The 23,209-nt window shown below is 35.6% G+C and overlaps 1 long non-coding RNA gene across 1 annotated transcript in view; it reads right to left on the reverse strand.

Moving 5' to 3' along the window:
• LOC110483304 (uncharacterized) overlaps window positions 1–22,459 on the reverse strand; it is a 35,711-nt gene extending 13,252 nt beyond the window's left edge. The window contains exon 1 of the long non-coding RNA XR_002467551.2: window positions 22,364–22,459. This is a non-coding gene — a long non-coding RNA (uncharacterized LOC110483304). The remainder of the gene's footprint in view (window positions 1–22,363) is intronic.
• Between the last annotated feature and the right edge of the window lie 750 nt (window positions 22,460–23,209).

Genomic DNA, 23,209 nt, shown 5'->3' on the forward strand with positions numbered 1-23,209 from the left:
TTGATATTTGGAGGGGTAAGTGGTCTGGAAGGGAGAGAGCAGGGAGGAATAAGACACAGAACCACATTCAGTAGAGGAGCTGTTATGGGTCTAGGTCTAGTGCTTGGCAACAAGAGCTGCTTAGAGCTTAGAGGGTAGGGATCTCACTCAGGCAGGGAAGTTTATCACAAGAAAGGATCTGACTCCAGACTTCACTTCAGAAATATCCACTAATACAGAAAGGGATATTTGTGTCCAGGCTCAGTCTGGCTTGAATGATGAGCCCATTGTCAGCATGATGAAAATTCAACTTTGGAGAGGCAAAATATTATGGCAGTTTTTTGACTGGTTGTGACTCTGCTCTATCATTTGCAGCAGTCAACATCAGGCTGCATTGCTGAACTGCTTGGACATGCTGAAAACCCAAGAATCAGCATGAAGCCATGCTGAAGAGCAGAGATCCATGCAAACCCAAAGTTGAGGCACTGCTCTTACTCACACTCCCAAGGCTGTGCACAAAACTGAAGGGGTAGCTGTCAGGATTGCAGTGGAAATTGTGAGATGGCTATGCATCTGTGCCATATATAGCATGTTAGCCTGTGCTGAACAGATCACTATTGATCATAATTTAACCTCTTCCCATAGTAAAATAGGTGATATAGATCTCATGATAATAGAATCAACATTATATGTCAGTCCCCCTATCTGCCATTCTATGCTTAATTCAGCAGTTATCCATAGGAGACAGAAAACTTAAACAGCCAAGTGCTGTAATCTCAATACATCCCATGTAACTTACAGCCATTTTTAATTTCTTTTCCTTCACAGAAGATTTTTACCAGCTTTCTGTTTCTTATAAATAGCATTTACTACCATAGAAATAGTATTAGAAGCAATAATATTTGTGTTATATTAGTCTCCAGAAATTCCAGTGGTGGTTGTGATATGTGTAAATACAAAAAAAAAAAAAAAAAAACAAAACCAAAACCAAACCCATAATGATCTTTGCCTTGAGCAATTCACATACTGAATCTTGTGTTTCATCTGTTCATCACCAAATCAGAATTCTTAATAGTGAAGTAAAGGAGTAATCCTGTACATACAACAGGATTCTTGTAATGCATTACTCTTTTTCAGCTCTTTTTGTCCAGGTAATTTATTGTCTGCAGTTGACTTACTTTGCTTTTTCACTCTGTGCCAAGAACAGGTAGGATTCTCTTGATAAGCAGATCAACATAGAAAAGCTTATTTTATTTTCCCCTGTGTGAAAGCTCTTTTACCTGAATGATGAATGAACAAAATTCTTACACTTAAAAACACTTTTAATTTCTTTCCTATACAGAAGACATGCTGTTTTATCTTGACAGTCTAACATGGGAATTGCCACTTTGTTCTGTTTTCTTTGGCAAGTAACCACCTTTGAATATTGCCTTATTTTCCTAGGGAAGGATGGTTAGGCCTAAAACAGCAGTGCTGTTACAAAATGCTATTTCATGCGGGTTTTTGATGCAGGTGCTCTACATGGGAAGCCAGGCTAGGGTGAATAACCCTATCAGGCTTGCAAAGAGGATTAGCATGATCGGCACAAGGTAGAAAAGATTGTTGAACTATGTCAACACGAACAGCACATCAGTCCTGTTGCCTCCTAAATTGCCACATAATCAATATTCTCCCAGACCTCTCTTCCTTTTCTGATGGCCATTTAAGGCACCCCTGTCTGCTCAGCTATCTTCTGCTTCCCTTTGGTGCCTTTAACAAGGAGCATCAGGATCGTTTTCTCTGGATAATTGAGCCCTTATCTTAATGTATCTGCTCATGGTGGGTGTGTGAATGGCACAATTTTTCTGTGCCTCCCATCAGTATTTGGAATTAAAGAAAGGAAAGGAGTGAGACAGGGTAAAGATTAAATTTTGCAGACCTGTAATGACTATAGGGCAGTGTTGCCATTTCACCTCATGTCTCTAGCTGCTCAAAGAGGAAGCACAGGTGAAAGATGCTGGCGGGCAATTGTCCATCCAAGTGCATCTGCATGCAAGAATTTCTTGCAATAGAATATGTCCTTTGGAACAGTGACCAAATATATGCAAACTGAGGATAGGATGGGCGTTTTCTAAACAATATGAAAGGATGGAAGAAACAGTTATTAAGGATGGAGGGCAACACAGCCAAGCGAGTAGCTGCACTGAGGTGAGGCTCAGCAAAGCAGAAAACAGATTGGGCTTATAAGACATTTAATTTTATTTTATTAATTTATTTTGTAAATAAATTAATTTAGTTAAACTTAAAAACAAGGAAGAAAGATGTACTGAAGTCCAGTCACACCTTAGCAAACATTTGAGTACAATTAATGGCAATGACATAAGTGTTGGGCTGAAAGGGTTGGGCTCAGTGTCCTCATGAACCTGATGAACAGGTTTGGACAAACAGAGGCAAAACCTGACAATGAAGCAGGGCCGAGGAACTTTGGCTGGCTGAATATGATCTCTCACTGGGAGAGAGACACATGTAACAAATAAACTTCAGCAGGGTGCTTGTAGATGGAATAAAACCACCATTCTATTTGTTTATTGTCTTCCTATAAATGCTTTGGTTTTAATTTTAGATGTTAACCATGTTCAAGGAAAGCTGAACAATAAAACTGTCAAATTTCCATGTTCACCTCTTTCATACTTTCCAAAACCAGGGGGAAAGAGACTTGGTGGTTAAGTCCAGTGGACAGGTGCTGTGGACTAACCTTAAACTGTACAGTAACTACAAATTCCAGCCCTGGTAGAGGCATAAGACTGAAGAGAAGAGAGGTTCTTGTAGCAACACTGGCCAAAGTAGGCAGTGAAAGCTAGATTTGTGTCAGATAACCTAAATTAATGAGTTCTGTTGCTTTTACATTTTAAAGAGGATTGTGTACTTACAATTAGTTAAATGCCCATCCGAAAACCAGCATTCTCTTGGTGGTACAGTGCAGCAGGATGTGTTTCTGAAAACACCCATAATGACTAGGGAGCTTGATTTGACTCTAAGTTCAATGTAAATTGTTGTAGGAAAATAAAACCTACTCAGGGATGTTGAATAAAATTAGGATTCCATGCACTGCTTCAGATGGATATGTTTTTCTGTAGTTTTTTGATTTTGCTGGTGTGCAGGTGGTGTGTAGGGTTTCTGACACCATTATTTTAATGACTTTCTCCAATCCTATAGGCATATAGACTACATTTCCAAAACTATTTCCAAAATTATTTCTACATGTATGTGCCAATAGTGAATTTTTGAACTTTCTTTCTCTGTACATTGACTACAGCTATAGCTTTATTATCTATAGTCTTTATTACAAATCTTTTTTGACAGCAAGAGTCTGAAGGAAGTATGACTGGACAACACTTTGCCTTGTTAGGCATGTACCAGTTTGTTTGGTTGCTATGACAAATGCTCCAAAGCCACAAGTGATGCTGAGCTCTCATAGGACAAATGATACAGGGCAACATTGAATAAAATAAAACGTTCAATGGTCTTTGCCTGCTTTCTCCATTTTCTAAGGTTTCTTCATCTGACCACTGTGGAACAAAACTGGAAAATTTTTGGTGTGTAATAAAGAATGAGCCAATGTAAATTTAAGTTAATGCATAAAACCAGGCATACCACTCTTTCCCTCCTCACAACCTGCTGCTTTTTCTATCCAGTACTGCTGGAGGAAGAATTTTTGTTGTTGTTGGGGACACATTTTGGGCCATTCTCATTTCAATGTACCAAATGTATGTCTTCATATAGTCAATTGAGTTAACTTATACAGAGGGTTAACCATTTTTTTAAACACTGAGAAATTTTAGGAATAGACTGATGATCAACTCATATATTCATAGTCTCAGTAAACACAAGTTTATTATGTTAATAGAAGGTGGAGAAAAAAATCCAGTACCTTCACTTAGACAGAAGTTGTTCCATGATTTTAAATGAAACTAAGTTGAGCAAAATTGGCCTTCCAGGAGGCAAAGTTAAGTATGCAGAAGAACTCCTTCAGAGCAAGCAGACATTCATAGTGTATAAAGAGCAGGGTGCTAAGGAAAACAAACCAAAAAATCCAAGCAGTCATCAGGTCTGCAGGGTTTGAATGTTCCAAAACTCACAGACAGAGTTGGCAGTTGCTGCTCATAAGGTAATTCAAGAGTGGAACATCATATGGTGTTAACTGTCAGGACTGGAGCGCTTTGGTAGCAATGTGTGTGGGAAGCCTGCAGAGCCTGCCTGCAATGTGCCTAACAACCAAATTGTTTTGCATTACATTCACCCACAAATTGAAAATATATGCAATATTTATTCTAGTATAGTTTTTGGCATAGGTTGCACCTCTAACACTTTGAACAATTTAAGCAGGACTGGGGATCTTATCAAGGGCAGTGATTTAGAACATTTTGTTTGTAAAAAAAAGGATTTGCTGTACTCCACTGCAGAAGCCAAGCTGAAGTTGAACTATGTCCTTTAAAAAACAAAATAAAACATTTTTATAGATAAACTGTCTCCATCTAGAAAACAGTTAAATAATGACCTTATTGACAGCAGCTGAACAAACTTGCCATAGAAAAATGTGTCATTTTCAACACATTTGGATTAAGGGGTTTTTGTCCCTGTTTTGCTTTATATAAATATATTTATATAATGTATACAGACCCTCACTGGCATTTAAAAAACAAACACAAGTCTGGGAAAGATTTTATCATGATTTCAAGTTTGCTTTTACAAAATCCTAAAGTACATATGAACTATTCTGTCCTTATACAATAATATATATAAGGAGGTACAGACTATGATTTAGACTGTGAAAATAAAATATAAAAAATATATTTCTATGACTGAAATCTTGTAATTTGCATGGACATGGCCACTTGAAACTACTGACAACAACCACTGCAAGCTACATAAATCCTCAGTGAGACTTTGAAAACAAACAGGGAAATTAGGTTCAGTCTACTTCTGAATAAAATTTACTGAGGTCCTTTGGTACTAGCCCAGAAGCAGCTTTTTTCTCCTCTGTTTTTTGTCCAAGCAGTTGCCTATCTTCTCTCTACTGTAATTTACATTAACCCCATACTTTGGTGCTGAGTTTTATGCTGAATTTTATGAAGATTCTGTGAAATAAATACTTTTATAGTCTCATTATAAGAGAACAGAAGCATTGTAGATCCAGAGTACTTGCTGAGTTTTCACAATAAGTTTTGTAGTAGATCAGTAAAGCTCACTCAGCATCAACCAAATCCCAAATGGAGTAAGTCAAACATTGCATCACTCAGGGTAATTTAATGAAAAAGCCTTGTTTTTTTCAGGAATGCTGGACATCTTTTTTATTCAAAATCTTGTTTGGTACAAGGTACAGTGATTTTGTAGTAGAAAAAAAAAAAAACAAAATTGAAAAAAAAAGACAGAGAAAAACACAATTTGAAACTATAGCTCAAAACTAAATCACCGTTTTAGTAGTATAAACTGGTCAGCCATAATGCTAAAATTCAGAATAAAAGTTGGGCAAGCAGAGGCTTGAGTGGATCTCAAAGTGGATCAGATTGTCAGCATTTTTTCCTGGCAAGGAGGCCTTCTCAAGTGGAAGCAGACACCCAGCAGAAGATGCAGTCTTTAATATTTTTTATCCTGACCTAAGGCTGTATTAGTCTTATGCTCCATGAAGTGAAAAGTTAAGTAATGTAAGAGGAGCTTTGTGTTCCATTTAAAGAACCAACATCCATAGAATTTCATTTCTATCTCTACTTTATGGTGTTAATATAAATATTTCTATTTTCTGCAATTGCTTTCTTTAACTGCCTTGTGATAACCTGTGGCAGAAATTGGGGTATGGGATGTGGGGGGAGGTAGTCTATATAGAACCCAGCTAGACCCCTCATTTTCTCCAGATTTTTCTTCCTATTTTTAATTAATTTCAATCAGAAGAAGAAAATGGCAGTGTTTTTCTTCAATAATGTGAAAACCAGGCTGAACATTTCAAATTTATTTGGATTTATTACATGTATTTGATTTATTTGGTTAAATGGCAACTTCATGTGGGAAACTCAGCAGGACATCACATAGCACAAAACTGTGGTAGTTCCTTCTAAATCTAGTTATTCTTTTGCCATTCAGCCATAGGGAAACCTAGGCAGAATGAGAAAACTGGAGAAATTTCTAGCAGCAAATTAATTCCTTGTCTTACTTTGCATGTTTAAAACAAGAGTACCACAGAGTAAAAGTAACTCACATATATGAATTTAGTTGGGTTTTTCCTATGTTTTCAAACATTGGTCAAACATTTGTTTGTCTCTATGTTGCTACTATGATTAAACATGTTAATTAAAAATATTTTTAAAGTGCATAGTAAGAAGTGACAGACAATTGGAAACTGCTGGAGTTAGTATGTATTATTAAACTGATGTGTTCTGAGGTTTTGAATTGTTTGAATAATTTATTGTAAGTGGTTTATTTAGACAAGACAGCAGCAACTTGTAGCAACTTGAAGTACTCAAGCCAGCCTGATGTGATGCAGCTTGAAGACCAGTGGCAGCTCAGCCGTGGCACTACAGAAGTCTGCATGGGATACTTTGTCTTGTTCTTGGCTGCTTTTCTCATTGCTATCTTCTGTGATGGTCCAGATTTTGTTTTAATGTTCTTGTTAGTCATAATTATTCTGCAAATAATTTATGCAAATTAATTTCAGTTTTCAGATAGCATTTTCTGTGCTCACTTACATGAAATATGGTGTCACTCACCGAGTGACATTATTGTTTTTGTCCTCTGAGTCGATACATGCCATTGCTACAAGAAATAATAAGAATAATAAGACAAAATGCAAACAATGCTCATTTGTGTAAACTTTTGAATTAGTTTGGGACTTACAACTCTACTATGAATAAAACACTGAGTTTCTGAATAGTACCATAGTATAAATAAAATAGAAATACTGAAAAGCAACAAAATATTCTGTTTCAGTGGAACTTTCTCATGTTGAATGGTAAAATTCCCACTGATTTCACTGCATTCAGGAGTTTAATGTTATGCATAATATGTATCCTTAGGGCTTTTGTACCATTCTGCCAATTCATTGATATCATGATTCATTGGATTTTTAGCATTTGACTCTACAGCACTATCCTAGTTCTAGCCAGGACAGGATAAATTTTTTCAGCAACCAAGAAGGGGCATGGCCAGGACACAGAAGTTATTCTATAACACCTCACTTCATTGCTGGGGGTGGGGAAAAGAGAGACTTTTCTAGCAAGAAGGGATTCCTGCTTGTTGAGGAAACATGGCAGAGGGAGCCATACAATGTTTTCTATTATCAGGTTGGCTTTTTTCTGTTTTTTCCTTTCTTTTCCCCTCTCTCATTAGTTGCTGCTACTGTTCTTATCTCATTGCCATTTCCAGTAAATTGTTCTTATCTCAACCTGTGATCTTTGTCTTTTATGCCTCCAGTTCTTGTCTCCAGCCACACTCAGGAGGGAAGGGAGAGGAAGCAGCAGCATGGGAGCACTAAACTGGAGAATATCATCCCTAAACCAGGTCAAGCACCATCACTTCAGCTGTAATATTTTTACTTGAAATGAAAATTAAGAATGTGCTAAGAGTCCTTATTTTTCTAAAAATTACAGTTGTTAATAATAAATAGGACTGGGTCCTGTAAAAGGCAATCTGGAATTCTGGCTCTGTGAGTTTGTTTGCTTGATTAATTGTCTCTTATTTACTACAATACCAACATCTCAATGTAAAGGAAGATCTGACCTGAGACTGGTTCAAAACCCCAGCAGAGCCCTGTGAGGAATGCTCAGCTGCTTTCTTACACATTATTGCAAACATGGGATTAACACAGCTCAACGTCAATTATCAGAGCTAGAAAAAACTCTCTTCTGTTTTTATTCCATTTGTGTTATAAAATCATAGGCCAAAGCGAGAACCCTTTTTTAAAACAATGTAAGATAAATAACTAAAGGACAAAGCCTTAACTAGAATTTAGGCTAAATCAAAATCCTAGGGCATTCCTATTATCATTGAATGGTCAAGGATGAAAAATTGTCTCCTCAGCATCTAAGGTGCTTTTTCTAATTTCTTTGAGATTATGCTCTCAGTTATATAGTTTAGTTTTAGGTAGTCCTGCATGGAACAGGGACTTGTACTCAATGATCCTTAGGGGTTCCCTCCAACTCAAGATATATTCTATGACTTCAGATGCCTAAACTGGTGTTTTAGCTCCTCAACTCACTGTCAGATCTGTCCCTAATGTCTAATTCATTACATAACAGTAGGTTCTCAACCTAAGATTGCATTATGCTTAACAGGCTGGCTTGACAACAGGTCAGGAAGACATAACTTCTGTAAGAAGATTGGGAAAAGAGAAGATAACTGAAAAAATCTGTAGGCAATTTGGTTTCAGCATGGCTTTTTGATTATAGTCAAATAAGCAAGAAGTTGACTCATTATGAGTGCAATATAGAAACAGATAAGCAAGGAAGTTACAAAGGGCAAGAAATATTCTTAAATGAAGAATGTTTGAAAACTGTTTGGAAAGTTTCTGCTGTTACAAATTAATTAGTCATTGCTTATTAATGTAATTAATTACTCCAAATAAAGTGTTAAAATAATTATTTTAAATCATATTAGGAGCAAAAAATGAAACTAAGGACAATATTCCGTTTGCAAAGCCCCCCAGTGGGTGAAAAATACTGCAGCAAGGATTACTCACTGTCTAAAATGCAGTTTGAGAGAAATAGATTGGCAAGTACATGAAATTAAAATCTTCTTAAGTCAGTTTGAGGCAGATCTATCAGATCAGTCTAGACCAAAGCAAGCAATAGTACTTGCAGCTTGAGGACTTGCAGCTTGTTCCCTTAGTGCTTTGGGTGCCACTGTGGTATCCAGAGTGAAGGATCTTGCCTGTGCACAGGTTTGGCTCCACAAGCTCTGAGTCAGGGGTAACTGATTTTTAATGATATAGCTCACATCTCAGGCACCTCTTCTTCAATGTTGAAGATCGCATTGTCCAAGTCAAACCTGTAAGTGTAGAACATTTTTTTTATCCATTCAAATTGTTAGCAATAGTGATGGATTAAATACTATTCATGGGGAAAAATATCTAGCAAGAGATCATTTTAATGAGAGAGTTTGGAAAGAGTATTACTGCTTTTGGAGGATGTGATCTAATTCTCTTACTAGGTTGCTAATAGACTAGAGAGGACAAGAAGGGTTGTGATTGATTACATGCGATAAATACTTCTTGCTCTAAATTGTGAACCCACATCATTTAACCTTATGGTGTTTTATAAATTAGCCCAGTTTATTCCCATTTGCACTGCAGAATTCCTTAATACTTTTACCTTTTAGGGCTTTGTCTTGTCCACTTTTCTTAACTGCATAATGATATACTGTGAACTGGAAATAGAGAATGCTCCAGTGTAAAACAAATGAGGTTTATCATGATGCTCAACAGACACCGGCTTTCTTTAAATGTAAGCTTCATTCTCCCATTTTATCTCAGAACAACAAGTCCTCTTGTTGATGGGCTCTATGTCCTTCTATTGCCTTTAATAATAATTATTAATTTATATAATGTATAATATAAAATATACAATATATAATATACAACATATAATATATAATATATAATGTATAATGTATAATACTATATATCTATAATTATATAATATATATTATATAATTTAAATTATAATGATATATTATTATATATTGTATATTATATAAAAATAATATAATATATAGAATAGATATTATATATTCTATCTAATTTAATTATTATTATTAATTTTTAATAATAATTATTAATGATTATTAATATTGCCTATTAAATAATATTTCCAAAGAGTTTGCAGTCAGCCTTATTATCTACCCTAAATCCTGTTTCTTTGCTGCCTTTGTCTATAGCTTCTAATTTTTTGTTATAGCAGAGTTCATAGTGTTCTCAACATCTAGAAAGCTTTTGAATTCATCAATATAAATCCTGGATAACTTCACTAACAGTATGAGTAGTGTAAATTCTCACCCAAGAACAGGCTAGCCTGATGCACACAACAGTCTGGAAGACTGATAGGACTGAAAAGATGTATCAGATACTTGCAGCTTCTTTTCTCATATTGTTATGTGTGCTGTGAAATTTTGCAGGGGAGTTGGCATTTGCATTCATCCTTTGCATGTAAAAGCTATATGATTTCTTTCCAAAGATGGGCTGTAGACACATGTACACTTATTTTCTTGTTTGGAAATTTGCTGGCTGGATATGGCATTTGACTAGTGTTTTTCTATTACAGCAAACTTGGAAGGAGCAAAAACATTCATTGACTTTGTCCAGTTATATCCTGTGTTAGCCTAAGTCTTCTTTTAGCTTTTTGTATTGAAACACATACTTTTCTTTCTGTCTCACCCCAGAGCCCGATGACATCAGTAGAATTGTTCTGGATTTACGGCAGTATAACTGACTACAGAACTTGGATCTGTATCTAGCTCATTAGGACTTTCATTGTAACAAACTTCTAAGTTAATAAATAATAACTCCTCTGCAAATCCTCACCACTCGACTTACTGAAATATTCAGAACAAAATTTAAAGCAAAATTAATTGAGTATTATTAACTTTAAATACAGCTTAATTAATTAAACTGTGTGGAGTTATACAGGCACTTAAAATGAAGCACTATTTAAATAGCCCAGACATATTAGATCTCTTGACTTTGCATGTGTGTTTATTTTAAAGAAATTCTGAGTATTAATACTACTAAAGTTATTGCAAAATAAGATCCTCAACACTTCTATCTATTGGAGCACTGGATTGAGACATTTCATTGTATCTCTGACCCCAGTACCTAGCACATGAAGTCTAACTGGAGATTTTTGATTAAGATCAGTTTCACTTCATCTGTTCATAATTCTAGATAAACTGTTCACCTATGATTAATAGTGGCACATAAATCTGAAGTCATACTGCCCTCCTTTATTTCTACATTATTTCTGGTTATGATCATTCATTGTTTGGCATGATTCTTAACAGTTGTATTCCACGTTTCTCTCTCTCCTATTTGTGGCATTTTGCTTTTTCCTTCTCTAAATATGATTGTATTTTCTTCTTTGCATCTATGTATTTCTAATTATTCTTTCCCTATATATTATTTATCTTTCCTTGTAATATTCATTGTGGTTGAGTGTCCATTGTAAGAATTGTTTACCTTCTGTTTTACCAAACTTACTTTTGTCTTATTTTCTGTACTAATCTTGTTTTAATGACTCTTATCCATTTCAATTACCCTTATTTGAACATAAAAATTGCCCGAGTCAGATTGATCCCTCTATCTTAATGCCCTAATGGCGCTGGAGTTGCAGTTGTTAGGGAGAACACCCAAACCTGGTGGCTTTCAGTCACACACTCACCTTCTACTCCACCATTACTCCAGTTGTTGTATTAGAGACATCAGAACTTTGCCTCTTCCTGACACTGTTTATAGACCTGTTTTCCATGAGTTTGTCTAATCCTTTCTTATATCTGCTGAAAGCCTCTGCAGCTTGATTATGTGGCCTCTTGCAGTAAACTTTATTTACTACTTGATCTGGTAAGAAAAGCAGAAAGCAGAATACATCTGATTTACTGTTTGTCTCAATCTTGCTGTTTTGATTAAAGCAAGATCTTTAAGCAAGATCTCAAAGAGGAACAAGTAATATTTGGTCCTTATACATGAAAATTAACCTGACAACTGAAATAAGTGATGATATAAAAATGTTTGATTTCACAAAAACAGAAAAATAGTGAGTCTGAAGAGTGATTATGTGAGCATGAGATTCTAAATAATACCAGCATGACTAGCCAAAATACATTATTAATAATTTTTTTGCTTTGCTTCTAGACCTGCTCCAGTGTGAAGCCCTCAATCTTACTAGATCTTAAACCAGTAATTTTTGAAATAACTGGCATATGTTTATTTCCTTCTCCCCTAAAAATGATTTGGCTTTTAAATTCATAAAAAGGATTGAAATAGCAAAGGGAATCTACATTTCACAGTGCACAGATGAGGAAAAGAGAAAACTAATGTGTGCACTTCTGACATTCACTTCTGCAGTCCTCCCAGCACAGATTTTGCCATTATATGCTCCTTTAATCTGGTATTGTGCCAAAACTAATCAGAATTTCATGGCAATACAATGTCCTCTCTTGGTAGTTCATCAATGTGACTTTATTTACAAAGCCTAGTATTTAAACTTCATAAACCAGTTTTACAGGCATTCTGTGATTCCATGTGCGCTCCTAATCATTACTGTTGCACTTTGTTTGGTGTGTGTTGCAAACACAGTAGCATATCAAGCCCTTGGTAATTGTGTAGCCCATCACTTTTTTATTTTTACTGCAAATCAGCACTTGAAGTTTTTTGCCATACTGCTTTTTTAATAGGTTTGGAAATGTATTCTTATAATTTTCAATTGCATTGAAATCTTTGCTCCATGTTCTTTGGCCACTGTTATGAGGCTAGAATTGCATTAATTTAATAACTAATTCAATACAAGGTAGAGCGTCAAGTAAGATAAATTCAGCAGAAAAGAAAAATGAGTCATAGACAGAGGGGAGTAGCAAGAATTCAAGTATTACAGAAATTTCTACAGAAGAATTTGTACTTCCTGAGTCACAATAAACAACTGCTGTAATGAAAATGAACTGCAGAATATTTTTCCAATATTTGAAGTAATTTATTTTTATTATTTGTTTTTTTAAGCATCACTTCACAGTACATGATTCACACATACTCTGGCAGTCAGTCCTCAGAGCTAATAGGATGTTCCAGGATCTGAGCCCATTCAAAAAGGGACAGTTTGGTAGATGTGGCTCAAGGGTCTATCTAAGATGAACAGTTCATAGCAGTGGATCACTAGATTAATCTCTTCCTTGTCTTTGGAGTACTGTTATCATTAATGACACTGTGAAAGAAGTCTGAAGACAGACAATAAATAACAAAGTGATCTGGACACGCACTTTTTGTCCAGTTTTACCTTAGAGATAAATATTTCAATGTTACACTGACAAAATACCACTTTCATAGTACTTTCTGACTTCCAAGAAGATCAGCTTCTGTCTTTCCTTCCCTGAAGTGCTTAATAAGTGTTCAGAATGTGTGGACCAATTCCCACTTCCTAGAATAGCCAGAGCATCTTATGTTTCCAGTTTTAGAATGAAGATTTAGGGACAGGAGCAGCGACTCATTCCTGTGCTGTGGGAGCTGCTATTGATGGAATAAGAGTAAAAGAAAATAAGTTTTTTAGGAAGACAGCATTATTTTCACCAGTGAGGAAGGGAGTCTGAGCCTTTCACATCTCAGCTCACTGTTGATGGAATGGAAATGTCCAACTTTTTCATTACTGCTGTTGATGGCAATTTTAATCTGTCTCTGTTGGTAGAGAAGAGAATAATTGGAAAGACTGGTCACAGGTTGCAAGAGGCCCTTGCAGACACCAGCAAAGAGGCTCTAGAACTTGTCTTGGAATGCTACAAAACCTCAACAGGGTGGGAAGAAAAACAAAGTCAGCATTTAACAGACTGAAAAAAATTAATTCAGGCAATAATAGGTCTTGCAGATTGACATAAATCCTGGAGAAAAGTGAAAATCCTGATAAAAAAATCAATTCAAAGAGGCTTATATAAACGATACTAATTTATGTAAAATTGTATAACATTTATAAAAATAGAATCTGGACAACTGGACATGTCAAATTATGTATTTTAATTAGCTTTTAAGTTTTACTTATAATGTTAATGCTGTTAGTACACATAGGTTTTTGTGGAACATTAAGACTTGAATAGAACTTTCTGCTAACAATTCAGAATTGTACAAAATTAAGGTTTTACATGTTAAATACATTAAAGCTGACTAATAGATGTATAAAAATGAAGTCAGAAAACCCATGTTCTTTTAATACAGCAAGTAAAAATATCTGATTCAAAGACCACACATGAATCTGAAGAGCAAAAGGACCTCATGTCAAAATCACCAGAGATATGCAGCCTGGAGATTCTGCTTTTGATTATTTGTCCATAACTGTACAATAGGCACTCTTCCAGTCAGAGGTATGTCAGATATATCCAAAACATAAGTCTAAAATTATGCAGCACTTCATAATGGGTGAAAAAGTAATGACCATATTTTAGTTAATGCACCCAACATGTGCTGCAAAATTGCTTGCTACAGTCCTAATGTTGCTCATTCCTGTTTTCTCCTGTTTCAGAGAAAGGAGACGCTACAGTTACTGCTTAAGATGGCAGCTAAATATATCTAATGAAAATATTTGAAAATGGCTTTGTCTCTTAGACCCCGTGACCTTCACTGCAGTAGCATTACAGGCCAGTGAATATGTTGTATGTTTTTAACGAAAGTTAAGGAAAGGGGACTGAAGTAAAAAATTTCCTCATAATGGTCCTTTACCATCAGTGAGTTCAATCTACTGAAGTGACATATTTTTCCCAAACCACAGCATAAACAGAAGATACTCCAGAAGTCAATTCTAAGAAGTACAAGCTAGATAAGAACAAAATGTGGTTTTGAAATATTTGCACATCATCCTTTCTCAGTATAAGGAAAATTCTGCAACTGCCTTTTAGAAGTAACAGAAATCCCAATATATATCAGGAAATGTAAAAGTAACATGGGTTTTAAGATGTCTGTGTGCACGGGCAACTGCACAGTTGATTCAGTATTCCACCATGAGATTGATTTACATAGCAAAATATCCAAAAAGATTAATGCATTACACACAGCACAGAATATAGCAAATGCAGTTATTGAGCCAGTGATGGTGATGAAGCCAAAGGTAAATCATATCTGCTCTAAACAAGGCTTTGCAAGGCTTTGTAATAAGTCTGTATTTGTTAAGCAATAAAATTGTTCTGGTATTAATGCTTGGCAGTTGCAGTAACTTTATGTAGCACATTATGTATTTCCTTTTTCCTATATGTGCAGTTGATTCCAGTGGTCTGAATCTCCCTTACCATTTAGCTAAAACAGACTCTTGCTTTAACTCCGTCTTTGACAAGAGCACATTCAAAAGTTACATCTGGCTTCTTTAGAAAAACTTAAAAAAAATGAGTAAAAATGAAAAAAATCCTCTTTTACTGTGTATTGTTAAAGGCTTCTCTCAAAAGTGCAGTTCTCAGAGCAAATTGCATGAATCTTCCTGTTGTAATTCCCATCTGTTTTTAGATGCTTTCTGTAACAAAATATTTAAGAATGCTGATATTTTAAAATACTATTTACATGAGGTAACAGTCTTGAAATGAATGGGGCTGTTCATGCCTCAAACTATGGTTTCTTTTTTAATCTCTCTGTGAATTCAAAAACTAGTTATGTTGCATACACTGGGGTCACACTGGAAGTATTTAATTTGAAAACCTGAGAGATACAAACTAGACCTTTACCTTTCCTCCAGAAAGCAAAACAGAGCCAACACAGAGCTCTGATGCCCAGTCAAGTTATATCAAGACTTCATCTGGTAGACAAGCAATGGAGGAATGCTTATAACTCAATGCTTATAACTTATAATAATGCTTATAACTCAAGTTACAAGCTTGTATTAATTTTACTGGTTCTGCTCTGAAGTAACCAAGGGTAATTTTCAGCAATTCAGAAATCAGTTTGTTTCTCTATCAGAAAGACTTAACACTACTGACACTATCAATAATGTACTTGTCAGACTGAACAAGAATGTAAAACAAGTACTGGGACACACTTGCTGTTTATATTGCAAAACCTTACCTGTGAGACTGACCCATAAAAAGGTAAAAAAAAAAAAACTTCATGTTGAAGATGTGATGCTTTAAACTAGTTATTCTAGTTAGTTATTCTGAAATATTTGTGAGAATACATGTGATAGTAATAGAAAGCAGATTAAAAATGCTTCAAAAATAGAGTAGTACTGTACTTTTACTGACAGTTTGTTGTCAAAAGTAAGTATGATTAGGCCATCAGTTTAGAATAAATAGTTAATTCTTCAGTGAACATATTTTTTAAAATATAAACATAGAGGAAATAAATTTTGTTTAAACCTGAATCTGTGTCTGAAGTGATATACATGGCATGGAACATCATATTAGAGCTACCAGAATATCTTTCAAAACAGCGACTAACAAAATATGTATTGTCACAATATTATACCTTTTGTCATTAATTTGTTTACAGTACTAAATAATGGGAAAAGTATTTTGACTGTAAAGGGTATAAGAAGAATAAGGCAGGCTTTTTGACTGATAAGGGGTTGGTTATCAAGCACTTGGTGACCAAAAGTTTCTGGAACTCACACAGTTATTAAAAGAAGAAGTAATGGTAGAATCTGGCTTTCGTCAGAGAAATAACTGTGTCTAACATTTTAATATAATGGCAGTACAGGGAGAAGGTTTAAGGGGAGAAATGGTATTATGCAGCCAGAAAGTAGCCTTATTATTTCTCCTATGAGATTACACGTCTGGAGTGTTGATATCTGAATAGAAAGATTCAAACAAAGGAATTAAGCAAGATAAGTAATAACTTCAGGATGCACAAGTTGCAAATTATGCTACACAAAAGCACAATATAAAAATCAGCCTATGGAAATTTTGTTTTAAAGACTGTTTATAGCAGATTAGCAGATTAATATAATTTAAATATGCATTAAGACAAATAAAGCAGTTCAACAATTCCTTGTGTGTGCACTTCTATATAGAATTTTATATTCTGACTAGACCAGAGGTTTCTCAGACTTTGTGCTAAGTAATCTATATATGTTCAATTTAGTTAATTAGCATACAAATCACCTAGGTTAAAGTCAGAATTACAAGTTTGTGATTTCCCAGATATGTGACAAAATACTAAAATATATGGGCAAGAAATTCAGGCTTAATTGATGATATATTTTGTGTCATTTAAAATGAAAATAGCAAGTATATGGAAAATTTTTTTATCAGAAACAGCTGTTCTAGATTAGGCCAAAGGGCCATCCATCTAAATTAGGACACAAAATTCTCCATCACTTGAGCAATAATATACCTCTTGCCCAGTTAAAACCATTTTGCTAAAGAAACAAACCCCAATACCTCGTACCACATGTATCATATTCCTTCTAGTACCAAGTTGCTCACAACTTTTAACTAATATCTACCAATGTGCCCAAACCTCAAATTTACAAGCTTGCAAACCCTTCACCCCAAGCCAACCCTGAAATCACTTCATTATATAGTTGCCTTGCTGATTACCTTCCACTCTTTGTGCACCAAGCAGCTCTAAGCAGGAGCTACACATCACCACCTGGATCTTGTGATTTGGTAAAACAAACATTAACAGTTTGTTCTGAAATCTCCTTTAATGAGTTTTCAGTTTGCATCAGATAATCTAGTGTGCCTGCCATATAAAAACTGTGCAGCATGAAGGGACACTCAAGCTCCTCTATAATGAAAAAAGCTAAAATGTACTGAAGTTTTTTGTTTCAATGACTATTTTCTTTGAGTACTTTAGGAAGTGTTATAAAAAGTTGTGGGGTATTTTTTGAGTTCTGTTTTACAAGCTGGTTTTCAAACTGATTTTTCTTTTAATCATCTCTCAGCTGACTATGATACAGCTGCTTCCAAAATTATACAGGTATGCAGTCTCTTCTACAAAAAATATGCTTGTAAAGCTACTTAGAAATCTATTGACACACACTATTTAAGCATCACTTTTATACCTGCTAACAGTTTCATGCATTATCAACAAGAGGAATTTTTTTCCCGGTCATGTGGCCATTACAAAACACTGGAAACATTTTAGAAATTAATTCTGATGGTGCAAAGAGCAATTATATGTCTCTTGATATTTCAGTCACAGAAAATAATGCCTGGTGGGAAAAAAACCCTTAATTTATAAGGCAGAGCACTTGAGTTTAATTTCTGACTGCCTGTGGTCATTTATTCTGTGCAGACAGAATATTATTTAGAAATACTCTCCTAACCAATGGCCAGGCAGGATGCATCTTGTGTCACAGCATGGCTGGATACAAGTATGAGGCCACTAACAACTCTCATTATCAAAAATCTGTCAGATAACTTCCTCTTCTTGGTTGTTACTTTGTTTTGGTTTTTGGTTTTTAAGAACAAAGCTGAGCTAGTTCCTCTTCCCTAGAATGTTTCCATTGGTACTTCCCCAGAGAATGAGGATGGGCCATCCATAGTTGAGGTCATCAGTATTACCAAATGAGTTATACTTTAATCATTCCTGTGTGTAAGAAAAAACACCAATTTTTCTCTCTCCAGAATTGTAATCTGTTGCACAGAGTATGTGTATATGCATACAATGAAATACGGTCTGCAATATTGCCAGCATATCTGTAGGACTTGGAGGCATTTAAGTTTGGGAAAAGGAACATCACTAATGTTCTCCCAGTTTTAAGTCCCACATAAAGAATCTTTAAATAATGCAGAGGTAGGAAATACTAACCTTGCAATAGTGAAGGCCAATGCTATGTCACTTCAAAACAAACATAATGTATAAATGCAGTTTCTCACTTTTTGGAGTTCTCCATAGATAGAGAGACTTCTCTTTTTTCAGAACAGCACCTCACTAGAGATGTTTAACTTTTAACTGTAAAGAAGAAAATAAATATTTTCTTCCTAAATTATATCTGGGAATTTAACAGGGAAAAGAAGGGGGAAGAGCCCTGCTATCAGCAGAAGCTGTGATGGCTGCCCTCAACAGAGTTGACTGTGTTTGGCTTGCTCAAAGTACAGCCTACTGCTCACCTGGGGCCTCAATATCAAACCTTTGCATGTAGAATGTAAAGGTGGTTTATCAATCACAGAGTTACCTTTTGGCACTCTGGTCATGACTTACTAAGAAGAGCTGCCCATCAGGACAATGTAGGTTTAAGTAGCACTTGTCCATCATTTCCCTCTGACCTATAGTAATTCATTGAGAAAACACATCTAATACCTATTTAAAGACTCCAGATGATAGACAATCTTATATGCTTAACTATCTATTCCATATCTAAATTGGAAAATTACTACAGATAACCACTAAATTTAATTTTCTGTCCAAACTTAATTGTAACCCATGTAGTTTATATAGGGAAGACAGGGATTTTGAGCCATAACTTTGAGACCTGTAATAATTGTTTAAGAATTAGTCTGAATTATTTTCTTATTATGAGCGTAGAATTAGTTTTCATTTCAGTTAAAGGCTGAAAGCCTGTGAGTAATGCAACATAAAAAGACAATCATAGAGTGGTTTGGGTTAGAAGGGACCTTAGACACCATCTATTTCCAATCCCAGTTTGTTGAAAGCCCCTCAAAGATTTGTGCTTACTCAGTTTCATCAGATGGTCTAGAACTGGCTCTTAACTCCAGCCCAAGAGATAAAATGTGATCTCAGAATAGTTGAGTAAATTGGAGTGCTTTGAACAATATATGATACTTCACACACTGAAAGGAGTTTGAATTCCTATTTGTTCACTGGTACTATTGGTGAAATTGTTGAAAATTGATAAATTTTCTTTTATTTCACTTGAAGTAATTTTTCCCCAGTCTCTCCACAGATTCCAACTTATACAGCATTTATACTGTAATTTGGAATAAACCTCATGTTCAGATGTTTTGGGGGGATGGTGGTTTTAATTTTCACTTTTTTGTGTTTTGCTGCAGTATTTCATACAGAGATGGATTTCTGATTTCAGTAATTGTCTGTGAAATGTTTCACTTTGTGCCTGTGTGTGGCTACCAACACAATTTCCTGAATAGAGCACACATCTGTATGTCTCACCTTGTCCACTGTCTCAGATAAATCACTGGAGTGCTGTACCTCTTACTCTGTAAATCACAAGGGCAATAAGAGAGATGGGGTTCATATATAAACACCTCTGAATGGCACTGAATAAAAGCAGCATATAAAAGCTAGATAAAACATGTATTGGGGAAAAGAGAATAGACACATATAAAAACAGGGATCTAAAACAGAAGTATGGCAGTCAAAACACTGCAGAGCATCTCAAATTTAGGTATTATCTATAAACTATCGGTGACTTCCTAGTAGAAATGGCTTTCTTTCTATAACAGAGTTGCTGATGCTTTTGACTTAGGAATCCATCCTTGTGTAGCTCTCTCTCAAATGTTCTAGTTGTTTTCATAGGAGCTTTGCTGATTTAATCAAAATGGTTTAAGTAGTTCTCATTGTAAAGATCAGCTTGGTTCAGCATCTGATAAATCTAATTTCTACATAAGAACGTCTCATATTTGTGAGCCATAACCTGATGAATTGCAGGCTTACTAGGAGACTTAGTCTGTGAGATAAGGAAAGGAAATTTTTCCTCATGATTTTCCTTAGAGACAGGATAAAATCACAAGTTTTGCAGCTGTATTCTACAAGCTACATTCAGAGTTGCTAATTACAAGGCAGGATTCTTCTGGTGCTGTGGGGATATTCACAAATGCAATTCTAAATTAAAAACACTTGTATAAAATGCTCTAGTGGTGATCCAGGGGTGACTGCTGTATGTTGGGGCAGCTGGTGCATTAGATATAAACGAAGGATTTATTCACTTTGCCTTGAGGTGGGTGGCATTTTTTCACTCCAGAGCTTTTTTCAGTTTACTGAGAGTTTGCATTTTGAGATTTAGTTATGCATTTTAACTATTGTCCAGAACTTAAGCAATGCCAGTATGCGCTGCCTGGTGAGTGATATGTATGTTACTCTGTTCAGAGAGAGTGTTATAGCAAAGGCAACAAGCTTTCTGCTGTGACATTAGAAAAAAATATTATTTAAATTCTCAGCTGTGGCCTTCATACTTCACTGCAAATGACTAGTTGGGATGTCCACAGAAAGCAGGTTTCTGTCTCTGATATATCAATAACTGTCACGATGGCTGTCAGATGTATAAGGTTTATGAAAAGACCACCCTGTGCTCTCTGCTTTGCTCACCTGTGCAAGGGAGGAATTGGTTTTGCACAGGCGCAGTTATTAAATCAAATCATATACATCAAAAGGAAGCAACAGAATGAAAATTAATGGTTTTCTGGTTTGTTGATTGAGCTACTTGAAGTTGTATTCCTTATGTGTGATATGTACTTTTGTTAATAAAGATACCTGGCTTATCTACAAATGACAGTGAAAAAAAATCTGTTTCTAGTTCAATTGAAAATCTTACCTTCAGTGTAGTGTATATAGTAAAAAAAAATGGAGTTTACGGTATATATTAATTTGCAAGTCCATCTCAGATATTTGATTGCATTTTTTAGACAAAATTAGCTAATCTTATCAGATAGTGGGGAAAAAAAAAAAAAGAAAAACAAAACCAAACAAAAAAATCAGCAGGAAGGAAAGTTGGTTGTCTGTACGCCTCTTCTTCCTTGGTCTATGGTCTGCCAAGTGTGAATCATGGTACCCATGAAGTTGAGTCCATTGCAGTTCAAAATTAAGGTGCTGTTGGGCAAACCAAGTACTTGCTCGGTACTAACAAACTTCTGCTAAGCATTCATTTACCACAAGTTAAAAATGGAAAGTCTTTCAACACATAACAGTACAGAAGTTGTAATGTGAGCATTTGATATGAGCTCTGCAGTCACACACAAAAAAGGGAGCAAGAAAGGACACCATTCCACTATCAGTGTTTCTTCCCTTACAAAACATGTTTGGCATCTGCATCTTGCAGTTTCCCCTGGCAACTCTCTACTATCACAGAATAGAATGTCCCAAGGCTACACTCCATTACACTGCACCATCTTTTCCTTTTTTTTCTTGCTCCACAAGCTTTAATGAAGCCCATCAAATTTGCACAAGTGCCCTATTTACTGTACAGAGATTACGTCAAAAGAAATGATGTTGGCTTCCTATTAATGCTTGAAGATTGGCAAACAGTCACGAAAGTCGATTGCTGTTCAGTTTGCTGAGTGATGCCATGTATTGCTGCCTTGCCTAATTACAGCAAATCAGATGTTTCCTGTGGTGGAAAACAATGCTAACAAATTACTAACTCTGTGTGTTTTAAGGGGAATAGTATATCTCAAGACTCAATTGAAGCAGAGCATTGGAACATGAAAATTCTGTAGCTGTTTTATCAGTTTATTTTAATGTGTATTTATGGTTAGGTAAACTAGAATTCAGGAGAAATATTACATCTTTAAAATATACGTGACTAATTTACTGCACAGTAATAGCTTCAGTAACTGATTCAGAGCTGAACTGTATTCAGAGCCAAATTCTTTACTTTTGGGTTTTTTCATAAGGTTTTCCCCACAAATCTGTTGAGTTAGCAGAATAAAGGAACATGTTATAAGCAGTGAGGTAAGCATTAGTATGCAGAATAACCTACAAACAATTTTCAGGGTTCACAGAGATTAGAGAAATTGGCATTTCCACAGGAAAAACAACAGGAATTTACCTTACCTCTATCTGAGATTTTTAGTTCTCACATCGAAGGCAGTAAAGATACAGCTGGCTTTGTGCATGTGCATATTCACTCTATTTTTCAGTCAGTAGTTCCCCAGGATGTGTTTTTACACTGAGGGATTATTAGAACATCATGATAACTCCTACACACAGTCTTAGCCTAACTCCAGCATGTAATTTCAATGCCTGCAGCTCTACTTTGAACAAAAGCAGTTGGTGTGACAGCCTTTGCTCTTTGTAAAGGATGACACTGATTTCCTTCACTTTTTACTTCACCAAGAGAAAGGCTGCATCAATCAATCAAATCTTTGGAGTGTAATATTAAAGAAAACAATTGTTATTTAAGCCCTACTTACAGTATAGAAGTCAGCCTGAAGAAATATCTGCTAAAAAAATTTTAGCTAGAAAACTTAATGCTTTTTATTTTCTTGAGGCTGAGCTGAGTTGAGTAAGTGAAATAAAAATCATGTTTGGGATTTCTTGCTTTAGAAAATGCCTGTTAAGTCATGACTTTGCTCACACACCTCTCATTTTGCTTTTGCAGCTCAGGGAAGGAAAAATAATTTTGTGAAGAAAGCTTCAAGGAAGTTTCTTTAATACATATGCCAGCAGCAAATCATTGCTACATATGAATGTAGTGAATATTGTTTTCAGGATTTATCAAAACATGTATCTACTCCTGTTGGAGGTTTCTAGGCAGATGCCTCCCCTGGCCTCTCTGGAAATTTCCAGTTGGATGCAGCAGCACACGGGATGAGAAGAATCTCAGTACGCTGGGTTCAGCACTGTACTGAGTTTCTCTTTTGCTCTGCTGATCAGAAACTGTTGAAGAGCTGCAGGAGG

Source organism: Lonchura striata, chromosome 3, assembly GCF_046129695.1.
Source record: "Lonchura striata isolate bLonStr1 chromosome 3, bLonStr1.mat, whole genome shotgun sequence".
NCBI lineage: Eukaryota > Metazoa > Chordata > Aves > Passeriformes > Estrildidae > Lonchura > Lonchura striata.